This window comes from Panthera leo, chromosome F2, assembly GCF_018350215.1.
Source record: "Panthera leo isolate Ple1 chromosome F2, P.leo_Ple1_pat1.1, whole genome shotgun sequence".
Classification (NCBI taxonomy): domain Eukaryota; kingdom Metazoa; phylum Chordata; class Mammalia; order Carnivora; family Felidae; genus Panthera; species Panthera leo.
The window spans coordinates 5531841-5549428 of NC_056695.1; the positions used below are offsets into that span (position 1 = coordinate 5531841).

Consider the following 17588-nt stretch of genomic DNA (forward strand, 5'->3'; position numbering starts at 1 on the left):
AATCCTACTCACATGACAAAAAATTGCTCCACTATCAATCCTATACCAAATCTCACCCACCATCAATCCCAACCTACTCCTAACAATAGCCATCATATCAGTTATAGTCGGAGGCTGAGGAGGACTTAACCAAACCCAACTACGAAAAATTATGGCATATTCCTCAATTGCCCACATAGGCTGAATAGCAGCCATCATAATATATAGCCCCACAATAATAATTTTAAACCTGACCATCTACATCATCATAACACTAACCACCTTCATATTATTCATACACAACTCCACCACAACAACATCCTCCCTATCACAAACATGAAACAAAACACCCCTAATCACCTCATTTATCCTAGTACTAATAGTGTCTCTAGGCGGCCTTCCTCCACTCTCCGGCTTCATCCCAAAATGAATAATCATTCAGGAACTAACGAAAAACGAAATAATTATAATACCCACACTACTAGCTATAACAGCACTACTTAACCTGTACTTCTACATACGACTAACGTATACCACTGCACTGACTATATTCCCCTCAAACAACTGTATAAAAATAAAATGACGATTCGAGTGCACAGAAAAAACAATCCTTTTACCCCCCCCCCCCCCCCGCCTTAGTTGTAATATCCACCATGCTACTACCACTCGCACCAATACTATCCATCCTAGATTAGAAGTTTAGGTTAAATTAGACCAAGAGCCTTCAAAGCTCTAAGTAAGCCCTAACAGACTTAACTTCTGCATACCAATTAATCCTAAGGACTGCAAGAATCTATCTTACATCAATTGATTGCAAATCAAACACTTTAATTAAGCTAAGCCCTTACTAGATTGGTGGGCCCCAACCCCACGAAATTTTAGTTAACAGCTAAATACCCTAGTCCACTGGCTTCAATCTACTTCTCCCGCCGTCTAGAAAAAAAAGGCGGGAGAAGCCCCGGCAGCGTCAAGCTGCTTCTTTGAATTTGCAATTCAATATGGCATTCACTGCAGGACTTGGTAAAAAGAGGACTGAACCTCTGTCTTTAGATTTACAGTCTAATGCTTACTCAGCCATTTTACCTATGTTCATAAACCGCTGACTATTGTCAACCAATCACAAAGATATTGGAACTCTTTACCTTCTATTTGGCGCCTGGGCCGGTATGGTAGGGACCGCTCTCAGTCTCTTAATCCGAGCCGAACTGGGTCAACCTGGCACGCTACTAGGGGACGACCAAATTTATAATGTAGTCGTCACCGCCCATGCCTTTGTAATAATCTTCTTTATAGTAATGCCTATTATGATTGGAGGATTCGGAAACTGATTGGTTCCACTAATAATTGGAGCCCCCGATATAGCATTCCCTCGAATGAATAATATGAGCTTCTGACTCCTTCCCCCGTCTTTCCTACTTTTGCTCGCATCATCTATGGTAGAGGCTGGAGCAGGGACTGGATGGACAGTATACCCACCTCTAGCCGGCAACCTAGCTCATGCAGGAGCATCCGTAGATCTAACTATTTTTTCACTACACCTAGCAGGTGTCTCCTCAATCTTAGGTGCTATTAATTTTATTACTACTATTATTAATATAAAACCCCCTGCTCTATCCCAATATCAAACACCCCTATTTGTCTGATCGGTTTTAATCACTGCTGTATTGCTACTTCTATCACTACCAGTTTTAGCAGCAGGCATCACTATACTGCTGACAGATCGAAATCTGAACACCACATTTTTTGACCCCGCCGGAGGAGGGGATCCTATCTTATATCAACACCTATTCTGATTTTTCGGTCACCCAGAAGTCTACATTTTAATTTTACCCGGGTTTGGAATAATTTCACATATTGTTACCTACTACTCAGGTAAAAAAGAACCTTTTGGCTACATGGGAATAGTCTGAGCTATAATATCAATTGGCTTTCTGGGCTTTATCGTATGAGCCCATCACATGTTTACTGTGGGGATAGATGTGGACACACGAGCATACTTTACATCAGCTACTATAATTATTGCTATTCCCACTGGGGTAAAAGTATTTAGCTGACTGGCCACTCTTCATGGAGGTAATATCAAATGGTCCCCTGCTATGCTATGAGCTCTGGGATTCATTTTCCTATTCACCGTAGGAGGCTTAACAGGAATTGTACTAGCAAATTCCTCATTAGATATTGTTCTTCACGACACATGCTACGTAGTAGCCCACTTCCACTATGTCTTGTCAATAGGAGCAGTATTTGCTCTCACAGGGAGGCTTCGTCCATTGGTTCCCCCTATTCGCAGGGTATACTCTCGATAATACTTGGGCAAAAATTCATTTTACGATTATGCTCGTAGGTGTCAATATAACGTTCTTCCCTCAGCACTTTCTAGGCCTGTCCGGAATGCCTCGACGTTATTCTGACTACCCAGACGCATATACAACTTGAAACACAATCTCCTCAATAGGCTCTTTTATTTCACTAACAGCAGTAATATGAATAGTTTTTATAGCGTGAGAAGCTTTTGCATCAAAGCGAGAAGTGGCCATAGTGGAACTAACCACAACTAATCTTGAATGGCTGCATGGATGTCCCCCTCCATATCACACATTTGAAGAGCCAACCTATGTGCTGTTAAAATAAGAAAGGAAGGAATCGAACCTCCTTAGACTGGTTTCAAGCCAACACCATAACCATTATGTCTTTCTCCATCAAGAAGTATTAGTAAAACAATTACATAACTTTGTCAGGGTTAAATTATAGGTTTAAGCCCTATGTACTTCCATGGCATACCCCTTCCAACTAGGTTTTCAAGATGCTACATCCCCCATCATAGAAGAGCTCCTACACTTCCATGATCACACACTAATAATTGTATTCCTAATTAGCTCCCTAGTCCTTTATATCATCTCACTAATACTAACAACCAAACTCACGCACACAAGCACAATGGATGCCCAAGAAGTAGAAACCATCTGAACCATTTTACCAGCTATCATCTTAATTCTCATTGCCCTACCCTCCTTACGAATTCTCTATATAATAGACGAGATTAATAGCCCCTCTCTTACTGTAAAGACCATGGGACATCAATGGTATTGAAGCTATGAATACACTGACTATGAAGACCTAAGCTTTGACTCCTATATAATTCCCACTCAAGAGCTAAAGCCCGGAGAACTCCGACTATTAGAAGTTGATAACCGAGTAGTACTACCAATAGAAGTGACCATTCGCGTGTTAATCTCATCAGAAGACGTACTACACTCATGAGCCGTCCCATCCCTGGGCCTAAAAACTGATGCTATTCCAGGCCGACTAAGCCAAACAACCCTAATGGGTACACGACCTGGACTCTATTATGGTCAGTGCTCAGAGATCTGCGGCTCAAACCACAGTTTTATGCCCATTGTTCTTGAACTAGTCCCATTATCATATTTTGAAAAATGATCTGCGTCTATACTGTAAATTCATTAAGAAGCTAAACTAGCGTTAACCTTTTAAGTTAAAAACTGGGAGTTTAAACCTCCCCTTAATGACATGCCACAGTTAGATACGTCAACCTGATTCATCACTATTATTTCAATAATTATAACACTGTTTATTATATTTCAACTAAAAATCTCAAAACACCTGTATCCTTCAAGCCCGGAACCCAAATCTACAGCTGCACTAAAACAGCCTAACCCTTGAGAAAAAAAGTGAACGAAAATCTATTCACCTCTTTCACTACCCCAACAATAATAGGATTGCCTGTTGTCGTATTAATTATTATGTTCCCCAGCATTCTATTCCCCTCACCTAACCGACTAATTAATAACCGTTTAGTCTCACTTCAACAGTGATTAGTACAACTAACATCAAAACAAATACTAGCCATTCACAATCACAAAGGACAAACTTGGGCCCTAATACTCATATCTCTCATTTTATTTATTGGATCAACAAACCTGTTAGGTCGACTGCCTCACTCATTTACTCCAACTACCCAATTATCAATAAACTTAGGAATAGCTATTCCCCTATGAGCCGGTACCGTAATCACCGGGTTTCGCCACAAAACTAAAGCGTCCCTGGCCCACTTTTCTACCACAAGGAACACCAATCCCCCTGATCCCTATGCTTGTAATTATTGAAACCATTAGCCTTTTTATCCAGCCCGTGGCTCTGGCCGTACGACTTACAGCTAACATGACTGCAGGCCACCTATTCATACACTTAATTGGAGGAGCTGCTCTGGCCCTAGCAAACATTAGTACCTCTGTTGCTTTAATTACCTTTATTATCCTCATCCTACTGACAATCCTTGAATTTGCTGTGGCTCTAATCCAAGCCTACGTCTTTACCCTACTTGTAAGCCTGTGTCTACATGACAATACTTAATGACCCATCAAACCCACGCATACCATATGGTTAACCCCAGTCCATGGCCACTTACGGGAGCCCTTTCAGCCCTACTGATAACTTCAGGTCTGGCCATATGATTTCACTACAAGTCAATACTATTATTGACCCTAGGTATAACCACTAACCTACTGACTATATATCAATGGTGACGAGACATTATTCGGGAAAGCACATTCCAAGGTCACCACACACCCATCGTTCAAAAAGGTCTCGGTCTCCGTTATGGAATAATTCTCTTTATCACCTCAGAAGTATTCTTCTTCGCAGGCTTTGTCTGGGCCTTCTACCACTCAAGTCTAGCCCCAACTCCTGAATTGGGAGGATGCTGACCACCAACAGGTATTATTGCCCTAAACCCCCTAGAAGTCCCACTACTCAATACCTCCGTACTTCTAGCTTCCGGAGTGTCAATCACCTGAGCTCACCATAGTTTAATAGAAGGGAATCGAAAACACATACTCCAAGCACTATTTATTACAATCTCCCTAGGAGTCTACTTCACCCTCCTCCAAGCCTCCGAATACTATGAAACATCATTCACAATCTCAGACGGAGTCTACGGATCCACCTTCTTCATGGCTACAGGATTCCACGGACTACACGTAATTATCGGCTCTACCTTCCTAATTGTATGCTTCTTGCGCCAACGAAAAGATCACTTCACATCGAGCCACCACTTTGGATTTGAAGCCGCTGCTTGATATTGACATTTCCTAGACGTGGTTTGACTATTCCTATACGTTTCTATTTATTGATGAGGATCCTATTCCTTTAGTATTAACAAGTACAGTTGACTTCCAATCAACCAGTTTCGGTATAATCCGAAAGGGAATAATAAACGTAATACTCGCCCTGCTCACCAATACACTTCTAGCCACACTACTTGCACTCATCGCATTCTGACTACCCCAACTAAATATCTATGCAGAAAAAGCAAGTCCTTATGAATGTGGATTTGACCCCATAGGATCCGCCCGCCTGCCTTTCTCTATAAAATTTTTCTTAGTAGCGATTACATTCTTGCTATTTGACCTAGAAATTGCACTACTACTCCCTCTTCCTTGGGCCTCACAAACAAACAAATTATCAACCATACTTACCATAGCTCTTCTACTAATCTCTCTATTAGCCGCAAGCCTAGCCTACGAATGAACCCAAAAAGGACTAGAGTGAACTGAATATGATAATTAGTTTAAACTAAAACAAATGATTTCGACTCATTAGATTGTAGCTTACCCTATAATTATCAGATGTCCATAGTCTATATTAATATCTTCCTGGCTTTCATCATGTCACTTATAGGACTACTGATGTACCGATCCCACCTAATATCTTCCCTCCTATGTCTAGAAGGCATAATACTATCCCTATTTATCATGATAACCGTGGCAATTCTAAATAATCACTTCACACTAGCTAGCATGACTCCTATCATCCTGCTCGTATTTGCAGCCTGCGAGGCGGCACTGGGCTTATCCCTACTAGTAATGGTATCAAACACATATGGCACCGACTATGTACAAAACTTAAACCTCCTACAATGCTAAAAATTATTGTCCCTACTGCCATACTCATACCGATAACATGACTATCAAAACCCAACATAATCTGAATTAACTCAACTACCTATAGCCTTCTGATCAGCCTTATTAGCCTCTCCTATTTAAATCAACTAGGCGACAACAGCCTAAATCTCTCATTACTATTTTTCTCAGACTCACTCTCTGCACCTCGACTAGTATTAACAACATGACTCCTACCACTGATGCTCATGGCTAGTCAATCACACCTGTCAAAAGAGACCTTAGCCCGAAAAAAACTATACATCACAATACTTATTATCTTACAACTTCTCTTAATTATAACATTCACCGCCACAGAACTAATTATAGTCTACATTCTATTTGAAGCCACATTAATCCCCACCCTCATTATTATCACTCGATGGGGTAATCAAACGGAGCGACTAAACGCTGGCCTATACTTTCTATTCTACACCTTGGTAGGCTCACTACCCCTCCTAGTCGCACTACTATACATCCAAAACACAACAGGGACTTTAAATTTCCTAATCATTCAATCATTCAACCACCTTCCTATGAATCCGAGCATCTTACCCACGATTCCGATATGACCAATTAATACACCTCTTATGAAAAAGCTTTCTACCCCTTACCCTAGCCCTATGTATATGACACGTCTCCCTACCCATCAGTACAGCAAGCATTCCACCTCAAACATAAGAAATATGGCTGACAAAAGAGTTACTTTGATAGAGTAAAACTTAGAGGTTCAAACCCTCTTATTTCTAGAATTATAGGAATCGAACCTAATCCTAAGAATCCAAAAATCCAAAAATCTTCGTGCTACCAATATTACACCACATTCTAAAGTAAGGTCAGCTAAATAAGCTATCGGGCCCATACCCCGAAAATGTTGGTTTATACCCTTCCCATACTAATCAAACCCCCTAGTTTTATTATCATTATATCAACCGTTATTTCAGGAACTATAATCGTAATAACAGCCTCCCATTGACTTACAGTCTGAATCGGCCTCGAAATAAACCTATTAGCCATTATTCCCATCCTCATAAAAAAATAATAGGAATCATCATCAACCTACTGCATTCAGGACAATGAACTGTATCAAAAGATCTCAACCCCATAGCATCTATCATAATAACAACCGCCTTAGCAATAAAACTAGGACTAGCCCCATTCCACTTCTGAGTGCCCGAAGTTACACAAGGAATCTCCATATCCTCAGGCCTAATCCTACTCACATGACAAAAAATTGCTCCACTATCAATCCTATACCAAATCTCACCCACCATCAATCCCAACCTACTCCTAACAATAGCCATCATATCAGTTATAGTCGGAGGCTGAGGAGGACTTAACCAAACCCAACTACGAAAAATTATGGCATATTCCTCAATTGCCCACATAGGCTGAATAGCAGCCATCATAATATATAGCCCCACAATAATAATTTTAAACCTGACCATCTACATCATCATAACACTAACCACCTTCATATTATTCATACACAACTCCACCACAACAACATCCTCCCTATCACAAACATGAAACAAAACACCCCTAATCACCTCATTTATCCTAGTACTAATAGTGTCTCTAGGCGGCCTTCCTCCACTCTCCGGCTTCATCCCAAAATGAATAATCATTCAGGAACTAACGAAAAACGAAATAATTATAATACCCACACTACTAGCTATAACAGCACTACTTAACCTGTACTTCTACATACGACTAACGTATACCACTGCACTGACTATATTCCCCTCAAACAACTGTATAAAAATAAAATGACGATTCGAGTGCACAGAAAAAACAATCCTTTTACCCCCCCCCCCCCCCGCCTTAGTTGTAATATCCACCATGCTACTACCACTCGCACCAATACTATCCATCCTAGATTAGAAGTTTAGGTTAAATTAGACCAAGAGCCTTCAAAGCTCTAAGTAAGCCCTAACAGACTTAACTTCTGCATACCAATTAATCCTAAGGACTGCAAGAATCTATCTTACATCAATTGATTGCAAATCAAACACTTTAATTAAGCTAAGCCCTTACTAGATTGGTGGGCCCCAACCCCACGAAATTTTAGTTAACAGCTAAATACCCTAGTCCACTGGCTTCAATCTACTTCTCCCGCCGTCTAGAAAAAAAAGGCGGGAGAAGCCCCGGCAGCGTCAAGCTGCTTCTTTGAATTTGCAATTCAATATGGCATTCACTGCAGGACTTGGTAAAAAGAGGACTGAACCTCTGTCTTTAGATTTACAGTCTAATGCTTACTCAGCCATTTTACCTATGTTCATAAACCGCTGACTATTGTCAACCAATCACAAAGATATTGGAACTCTTTACCTTCTATTTGGCGCCTGGGCCGGTATGGTAGGGACCGCTCTCAGTCTCTTAATCCGAGCCGAACTGGGTCAACCTGGCACGCTACTAGGGGACGACCAAATTTATAATGTAGTCGTCACCGCCCATGCCTTTGTAATAATCTTCTTTATAGTAATGCCTATTATGATTGGAGGATTCGGAAACTGATTGGTTCCACTAATAATTGGAGCCCCCGATATAGCATTCCCTCGAATGAATAATATGAGCTTCTGACTCCTTCCCCCGTCTTTCCTACTTTTGCTCGCATCATCTATGGTAGAGGCTGGAGCAGGGACTGGATGGACAGTATACCCACCTCTAGCCGGCAACCTAGCTCATGCAGGAGCATCCGTAGATCTAACTATTTTTTCACTACACCTAGCAGGTGTCTCCTCAATCTTAGGTGCTATTAATTTTATTACTACTATTATTAATATAAAACCCCCTGCTCTATCCCAATATCAAACACCCCTATTTGTCTGATCGGTTTTAATCACTGCTGTATTGCTACTTCTATCACTACCAGTTTTAGCAGCAGGCATCACTATACTGCTGACAGATCGAAATCTGAACACCACATTTTTTGACCCCGCCGGAGGAGGGGATCCTATCTTATATCAACACCTATTCTGATTTTTCGGTCACCCAGAAGTCTACATTTTAATTTTACCCGGGTTTGGAATAATTTCACATATTGTTACCTACTACTCAGGTAAAAAAGAACCTTTTGGCTACATGGGAATAGTCTGAGCTATAATATCAATTGGCTTTCTGGGCTTTATCGTATGAGCCCATCACATGTTTACTGTGGGGATAGATGTGGACACACGAGCATACTTTACATCAGCTACTATAATTATTGCTATTCCCACTGGGGTAAAAGTATTTAGCTGACTGGCCACTCTTCATGGAGGTAATATCAAATGGTCCCCTGCTATGCTATGAGCTCTGGGATTCATTTTCCTATTCACCGTAGGAGGCTTAACAGGAATTGTACTAGCAAATTCCTCATTAGATATTGTTCTTCACGACACATGCTACGTAGTAGCCCACTTCCACTATGTCTTGTCAATAGGAGCAGTATTTGCTCTCACAGGGAGGCTTCGTCCATTGGTTCCCCCTATTCGCAGGGTATACTCTCGATAATACTTGGGCAAAAATTCATTTTACGATTATGCTCGTAGGTGTCAATATAACGTTCTTCCCTCAGCACTTTCTAGGCCTGTCCGGAATGCCTCGACGTTATTCTGACTACCCAGACGCATATACAACTTGAAACACAATCTCCTCAATAGGCTCTTTTATTTCACTAACAGCAGTAATATGAATAGTTTTTATAGCGTGAGAAGCTTTTGCATCAAAGCGAGAAGTGGCCATAGTGGAACTAACCACAACTAATCTTGAATGGCTGCATGGATGTCCCCCTCCATATCACACATTTGAAGAGCCAACCTATGTGCTGTTAAAATAAGAAAGGAAGGAATCGAACCTCCTTAGACTGGTTTCAAGCCAACACCATAACCATTATGTCTTTCTCCATCAAGAAGTATTAGTAAAACAATTACATAACTTTGTCAGGGTTAAATTATAGGTTTAAGCCCTATGTACTTCCATGGCATACCCCTTCCAACTAGGTTTTCAAGATGCTACATCCCCCATCATAGAAGAGCTCCTACACTTCCATGATCACACACTAATAATTGTATTCCTAATTAGCTCCCTAGTCCTTTATATCATCTCACTAATACTAACAACCAAACTCACGCACACAAGCACAATGGATGCCCAAGAAGTAGAAACCATCTGAACCATTTTACCAGCTATCATCTTAATTCTCATTGCCCTACCCTCCTTACGAATTCTCTATATAATAGACGAGATTAATAGCCCCTCTCTTACTGTAAAGACCATGGGACATCAATGGTATTGAAGCTATGAATACACTGACTATGAAGACCTAAGCTTTGACTCCTATATAATTCCCACTCAAGAGCTAAAGCCCGGAGAACTCCGACTATTAGAAGTTGATAACCGAGTAGTACTACCAATAGAAGTGACCATTCGCGTGTTAATCTCATCAGAAGACGTACTACACTCATGAGCCGTCCCATCCCTGGGCCTAAAAACTGATGCTATTCCAGGCCGACTAAGCCAAACAACCCTAATGGGTACACGACCTGGACTCTATTATGGTCAGTGCTCAGAGATCTGCGGCTCAAACCACAGTTTTATGCCCATTGTTCTTGAACTAGTCCCATTATCATATTTTGAAAAATGATCTGCGTCTATACTGTAAATTCATTAAGAAGCTAAACTAGCGTTAACCTTTTAAGTTAAAAACTGGGAGTTTAAACCTCCCCTTAATGACATGCCACAGTTAGATACGTCAACCTGATTCATCACTATTATTTCAATAATTATAACACTGTTTATTATATTTCAACTAAAAATCTCAAAACACCTGTATCCTTCAAGCCCGGAACCCAAATCTACAGCTGCACTAAAACAGCCTAACCCTTGAGAAAAAAAGTGAACGAAAATCTATTCACCTCTTTCACTACCCCAACAATAATAGGATTGCCTGTTGTCGTATTAATTATTATGTTCCCCAGCATTCTATTCCCCTCACCTAACCGACTAATTAATAACCGTTTAGTCTCACTTCAACAGTGATTAGTACAACTAACATCAAAACAAATACTAGCCATTCACAATCACAAAGGACAAACTTGGGCCCTAATACTCATATCTCTCATTTTATTTATTGGATCAACAAACCTGTTAGGTCGACTGCCTCACTCATTTACTCCAACTACCCAATTATCAATAAACTTAGGAATAGCTATTCCCCTATGAGCCGGTACCGTAATCACCGGGTTTCGCCACAAAACTAAAGCGTCCCTGGCCCACTTTTCTACCACAAGGAACACCAATCCCCCTGATCCCTATGCTTGTAATTATTGAAACCATTAGCCTTTTTATCCAGCCCGTGGCTCTGGCCGTACGACTTACAGCTAACATGACTGCAGGCCACCTATTCATACACTTAATTGGAGGAGCTGCTCTGGCCCTAGCAAACATTAGTACCTCTGTTGCTTTAATTACCTTTATTATCCTCATCCTACTGACAATCCTTGAATTTGCTGTGGCTCTAATCCAAGCCTACGTCTTTACCCTACTTGTAAGCCTGTGTCTACATGACAATACTTAATGACCCATCAAACCCACGCATACCATATGGTTAACCCCAGTCCATGGCCACTTACGGGAGCCCTTTCAGCCCTACTGATAACTTCAGGTCTGGCCATATGATTTCACTACAAGTCAATACTATTATTGACCCTAGGTATAACCACTAACCTACTGACTATATATCAATGGTGACGAGACATTATTCGGGAAAGCACATTCCAAGGTCACCACACACCCATCGTTCAAAAAGGTCTCGGTCTCCGTTATGGAATAATTCTCTTTATCACCTCAGAAGTATTCTTCTTCGCAGGCTTTGTCTGGGCCTTCTACCACTCAAGTCTAGCCCCAACTCCTGAATTGGGAGGATGCTGACCACCAACAGGTATTATTGCCCTAAACCCCCTAGAAGTCCCACTACTCAATACCTCCGTACTTCTAGCTTCCGGAGTGTCAATCACCTGAGCTCACCATAGTTTAATAGAAGGGAATCGAAAACACATACTCCAAGCACTATTTATTACAATCTCCCTAGGAGTCTACTTCACCCTCCTCCAAGCCTCCGAATACTATGAAACATCATTCACAATCTCAGACGGAGTCTACGGATCCACCTTCTTCATGGCTACAGGATTCCACGGACTACACGTAATTATCGGCTCTACCTTCCTAATTGTATGCTTCTTGCGCCAACGAAAAGATCACTTCACATCGAGCCACCACTTTGGATTTGAAGCCGCTGCTTGATATTGACATTTCCTAGACGTGGTTTGACTATTCCTATACGTTTCTATTTATTGATGAGGATCCTATTCCTTTAGTATTAACAAGTACAGTTGACTTCCAATCAACCAGTTTCGGTATAATCCGAAAGGGAATAATAAACGTAATACTCGCCCTGCTCACCAATACACTTCTAGCCACACTACTTGCACTCATCGCATTCTGACTACCCCAACTAAATATCTATGCAGAAAAAGCAAGTCCTTATGAATGTGGATTTGACCCCATAGGATCCGCCCGCCTGCCTTTCTCTATAAAATTTTTCTTAGTAGCGATTACATTCTTGCTATTTGACCTAGAAATTGCACTACTACTCCCTCTTCCTTGGGCCTCACAAACAAACAAATTATCAACCATACTTACCATAGCTCTTCTACTAATCTCTCTATTAGCCGCAAGCCTAGCCTACGAATGAACCCAAAAAGGACTAGAGTGAACTGAATATGATAATTAGTTTAAACTAAAACAAATGATTTCGACTCATTAGATTGTAGCTTACCCTATAATTATCAGATGTCCATAGTCTATATTAATATCTTCCTGGCTTTCATCATGTCACTTATAGGACTACTGATGTACCGATCCCACCTAATATCTTCCCTCCTATGTCTAGAAGGCATAATACTATCCCTATTTATCATGATAACCGTGGCAATTCTAAATAATCACTTCACACTAGCTAGCATGACTCCTATCATCCTGCTCGTATTTGCAGCCTGCGAGGCGGCACTGGGCTTATCCCTACTAGTAATGGTATCAAACACATATGGCACCGACTATGTACAAAACTTAAACCTCCTACAATGCTAAAAATTATTGTCCCTACTGCCATACTCATACCGATAACATGACTATCAAAACCCAACATAATCTGAATTAACTCAACTACCTATAGCCTTCTGATCAGCCTTATTAGCCTCTCCTATTTAAATCAACTAGGCGACAACAGCCTAAATCTCTCATTACTATTTTTCTCAGACTCACTCTCTGCACCTCGACTAGTATTAACAACATGACTCCTACCACTGATGCTCATGGCTAGTCAATCACACCTGTCAAAAGAGACCTTAGCCCGAAAAAAACTATACATCACAATACTTATTATCTTACAACTTCTCTTAATTATAACATTCACCGCCACAGAACTAATTATAGTCTACATTCTATTTGAAGCCACATTAATCCCCACCCTCATTATTATCACTCGATGGGGTAATCAAACGGAGCGACTAAACGCTGGCCTATACTTTCTATTCTACACCTTGGTAGGCTCACTACCCCTCCTAGTCGCACTACTATACATCCAAAACACAACAGGGACTTTAAATTTCCTAATCATTCAATACTGAGCCAAACCAATCTCAGCCACCTGATCTAATATCTTTCTCTGACTAGCATGCATAATAGCATTTATAGTAAAAATACCATTACGGAACACAAAGGTTTTGTAACGAGAATCAACTAACTGTAGCTATGGAGAGGGCTGGTTTTCCTTTTTGTAACGCGTATGCTGCCTGGTGGGAATGACTTGTGTCAGCCCCGGGATCACGCGGGCAGGGCAAGCCTGAGACTAACGTCTTGTCAGGAGTGCACGGCATTATTCTCGGGACGGGATGATGACCCTAAGACCATAAAGGTGGGCGCAATGCATACTGTAAGTCAGGGATATTTCACTTTTTTTATTTAACAATATGTGGTGCTCAGTGCGTTCTGACACTTTGCTAAGCCCTTTAAGATTAGCTGATCTGCTTCTCCGAGAGGTGGTTACTGTTTTTATCCCCAGGCAGGCCAGAAGATGGCAGCACCAGAGGTTTGGTGACTCACCCAAGGTCATACAATCTGTAATAATTCACCTGTTCAAAAAGTTAGCCAGAAAATTCATATGACACACATGTATTACCGGTTGGATTTATTTGAATGCCTACTGTGAACCTTAATTGTTTTTCTTTTGTTCCAGAACCCATCGCCTTCCACCTCTTGCAAAGCCTGCTGTACTGACTTGTGTGCCTCTCGGTGTTTAAACAGGACCAAACCTCTCATATCTTCCCAAAAACTCCTTGGGGCTCACACTTCCCTCCAACCATGCCTTCCCTCTCGCCTCGGCCGGACGCTTCGAGCTTGGGGAACGATCGTCTACGTTCGGGGGCCTCCACTTCTGTCCCCCCATTATGCCACCACCTATTCCCCTAAAACCTTTGTCCCCAGACTCGCTGATGTTGCCAGGACTAGTCACATCTCCATTCCCCAGAGCCTGTTTCCCAGGACCTGGGTGAGGCCCTTTTTGCATCTCCTGCTGTAATGTGCTCTCAGAGGCTTCCGTTAAATCAGTGATTCTTAACTTACCACGGTGTCATGGATCGACTTCTACAATTGAATGGAAGCCGTGGACCCTTTCCTAAGGAAAATGAAGCATGGCTAATATAAAATACAAGTTATATGTGTGTGTATACACATGAGTGTGTGTGATCCGTTCACTTTCAGAAGGGATTCACAGACCACCTGGGAGCATGACGTGGGAGATTAAGAACTTGTCGTCTGAATTCTGATGACTTCCTCACAACTGCCCCTGTGCCACTCCTACCTGTACACTCCACAGGTCCTGCAACGGCCTCTGGTCCCCATGTAGTTTCCCTCCCTCCCCCAAGCCTATTTTTGTCTTCCTGTGTCCATAGGTCCAAGGACACCAAACAGCACGTAATGTCAAAGACAGATTTTCCTTGGGGCGCCTGGGTGGCTCAGTCGGTTAAGCATCCGACTTCGGCTCGGGTCATGATCTCGCGGTCTGTGAGTTCGAGCCCCGTGTTGGGCTCTGTGCTGACAGCTCAGAGCCTGGATCCTGTTTCGGATTCTGTGTCTCCCTCTCTCTCTGACCCTCCCCCGTTCATGCTCTGTCTCTCTCTGTCCCAAAAATAAATAAACGTTAAAAAAATTTTTTTTTCTTTTAAAAGACAGATTTTCCTCAAGGCTGAAGCCTGAGCTGAAGTCCTAGCATGTGTTCCAAGGTCACTTCATAGAACGTGGACCCGTGCCTTTGAACAGAACTTTCACTTGGCAGTCAGGGAATGTTCTAGCATTCTGGACACCTACTCATCATGACTGGGAAGCTCAAGAAGTCTTTGAAAAAGTGTTTGTTTTCCTTTTTGTTTCGTGACAGAACTGAAGAACCCTGTCTGGACACACACCCCCCGGTTCAGAGGAGGGATTAGCCCCATTGTTGAAGGTTGATCTTCCCCTTGCGTGGGCTCTGCCTCTCAGCCACAATTATTCATCAGCGCTGGTATTGGGCCTCATCACTGCTGTTGTCCCCAACCCACAAGAACGAAAAGGCAGCCACTCCATTAAACAGCGAGAGAAGGTCGCCAGGATGAAATCGCCCTGGTGCTAACTGACCACTCACTCAAGTATATTTTGAGATGTGCAATAGGGAACATTTCACTGACCAGAGGCAGACAGGTGGATAGAATAGTTTCTGTACCTCAACCTCTTCTCTCTCTCTCTCCATCCCCCCCCCCCCACCTCCCTGCCTATGATGGACACAAGCCGAAGAAGCTGAAGACGTCACCTCTGTCAAGGATCAAGAGGCATCTCAGGGCACTTTGAGAGATGTGGACAGATGGTTTGCCGTGCTCAGGGCTACACAGCAGGGATCCTAGGAGACGTTTCCAGAAGCAGGGTATTAGGGGACTGCCAGGGCAAAGTCAAGGTAAAACTCAGAAACGCATCACGAAACCTCCATCGGGACCAGATTAGAAGAGGGAGCCAAGATTCTTCAAAGAGGATAAAAGGAAATCAAGCTGAAGAAACTCCCAAGTCAGAATGCCCATCAGATGTCAAAAAAATAGCAGTTCGTGAGCCAAGCAGGTCACAGACTTTTTTATTTGACTGCCATGGTGTCTTATCCTTTTTCTCATTCAATGCCAACATTTAGAAGTGGAGATATTTCACTTCGAAGTCCAGATCCCAGCCTTCTCAGGAAAATCACAAGGAGGCTGCTAACACGGCAACACCAGCCTGAGCTGAAGCCCACCACCCCCGTCAATTCCAACACCAGCCACTGTCCCCGTGGCTCATTCGCATCGTTTGCATGAGTCACCTGGCCCCACAGGCATTTGACATTCCATGCCCAGGGTTAAATGGCACTCCCAGTTTCAGTACTGTGCTCATGCCTATAAGTTGGATAAACTGAAGCAGTTATGAAGGGGAAATGAGACAGATGATTTGTCCTGTGGGGTTCGCACAAGTTTACTGCATAAGTAGGCGACCCTCTCAACAGTGTTTCATAAATCACTGTTTGCCTCTTATTACGAATTACAATATGTTCTTAATCTCGTTCGTTGCGCTATGAGATAAGCTTATTCCTTATTACATAAAGCACCTACTATGAGCCAGTCACTTTGCCAGGCTCTAGAAATACTTCGGAAGATAGGTGATCCTCCATTCGACCTTATTTATTGGGGAGAGATGGGTAAGAAACAAATACCATTACTGCATAGAGTGATAAGTGATAGGAAACAAATTAAACAGAGTAGTGTGGGGAAGGGCTGCTTCAGACAGGGCCAGATTTTCTTATCAAGTAACCATTAAACATTTTTTTTTCTTTAATCTTTATTTTTGAGAGAGAGAGACACAGAGCGTGAGTGGGGGAGGGGCAGAGAGAGAGGGAGACACAGAATCCGAAGGAGGTCCAGGCTCTAAGCTGTCAGCGCAGAGCCTGACACGGGACTCAATCCCATGAACCGTGAGATCATGACCTGAGCCGAGTGGGACGCTCAACCGACTGAGCCACCCAGGTGCCCCTCAAGTAACCATTTTTCAACATGCAGAAAAGTGATCACACACACACACACACACACCCCACGCCACCTCCCCTCCCCCAACACCCCCCCCCCCCCCAATCACACATGCATTCTGTCTTCTAGATTCTCTCAAGGGCTAGTTTTAGTAATTCCATCCTGCCTTTCAAAGCAAAGGCGATAGAAGGTGAAATGGAAGGTCAGGTCATTATGCAGATAGTTCAGAGATTCACTGGGCTGTCTGTTGAAACCCTTAGGTGACTAGGGGAGAGCAGCCAATTTAATTGACCTGGCGTTCAGTATTCTGGAGTAAACATTGTTAACCTCCCGGCTTGCTGCTCTGCACAATGAGATTACTTCTGCAATGCGGGGATGTTACTTTGTTACTAACCATGAGCATTCTCCCCTATTCATCTTTCAACCACTTACTTCCCCACGTGAGAACATTTTCTCCATAGAGACAAATTAAAATCTCTTTATTTATTACTCTCTCAAGTTCTCCCTATTGAGTTCACTACAATGAGCAAATGAGTATCCT

The 17588-nt window shown here is 42.4% G+C and overlaps 2 pseudogenes; both read left to right on the forward strand.

The window, feature by feature from the left end:
• The first annotated feature begins 650 nt into the window (after nt 1-650).
• Nucleotides 651-2679, forward strand: LOC122210526 (annotated as a pseudogene).
• A 5117-nt stretch (nt 2680-7796) lies between these two features.
• LOC122210527 lies at nt 7797-9825 on the forward strand (annotated as a pseudogene).
• Nucleotides 9826-17588: the final 7763 nt, after the last annotated feature.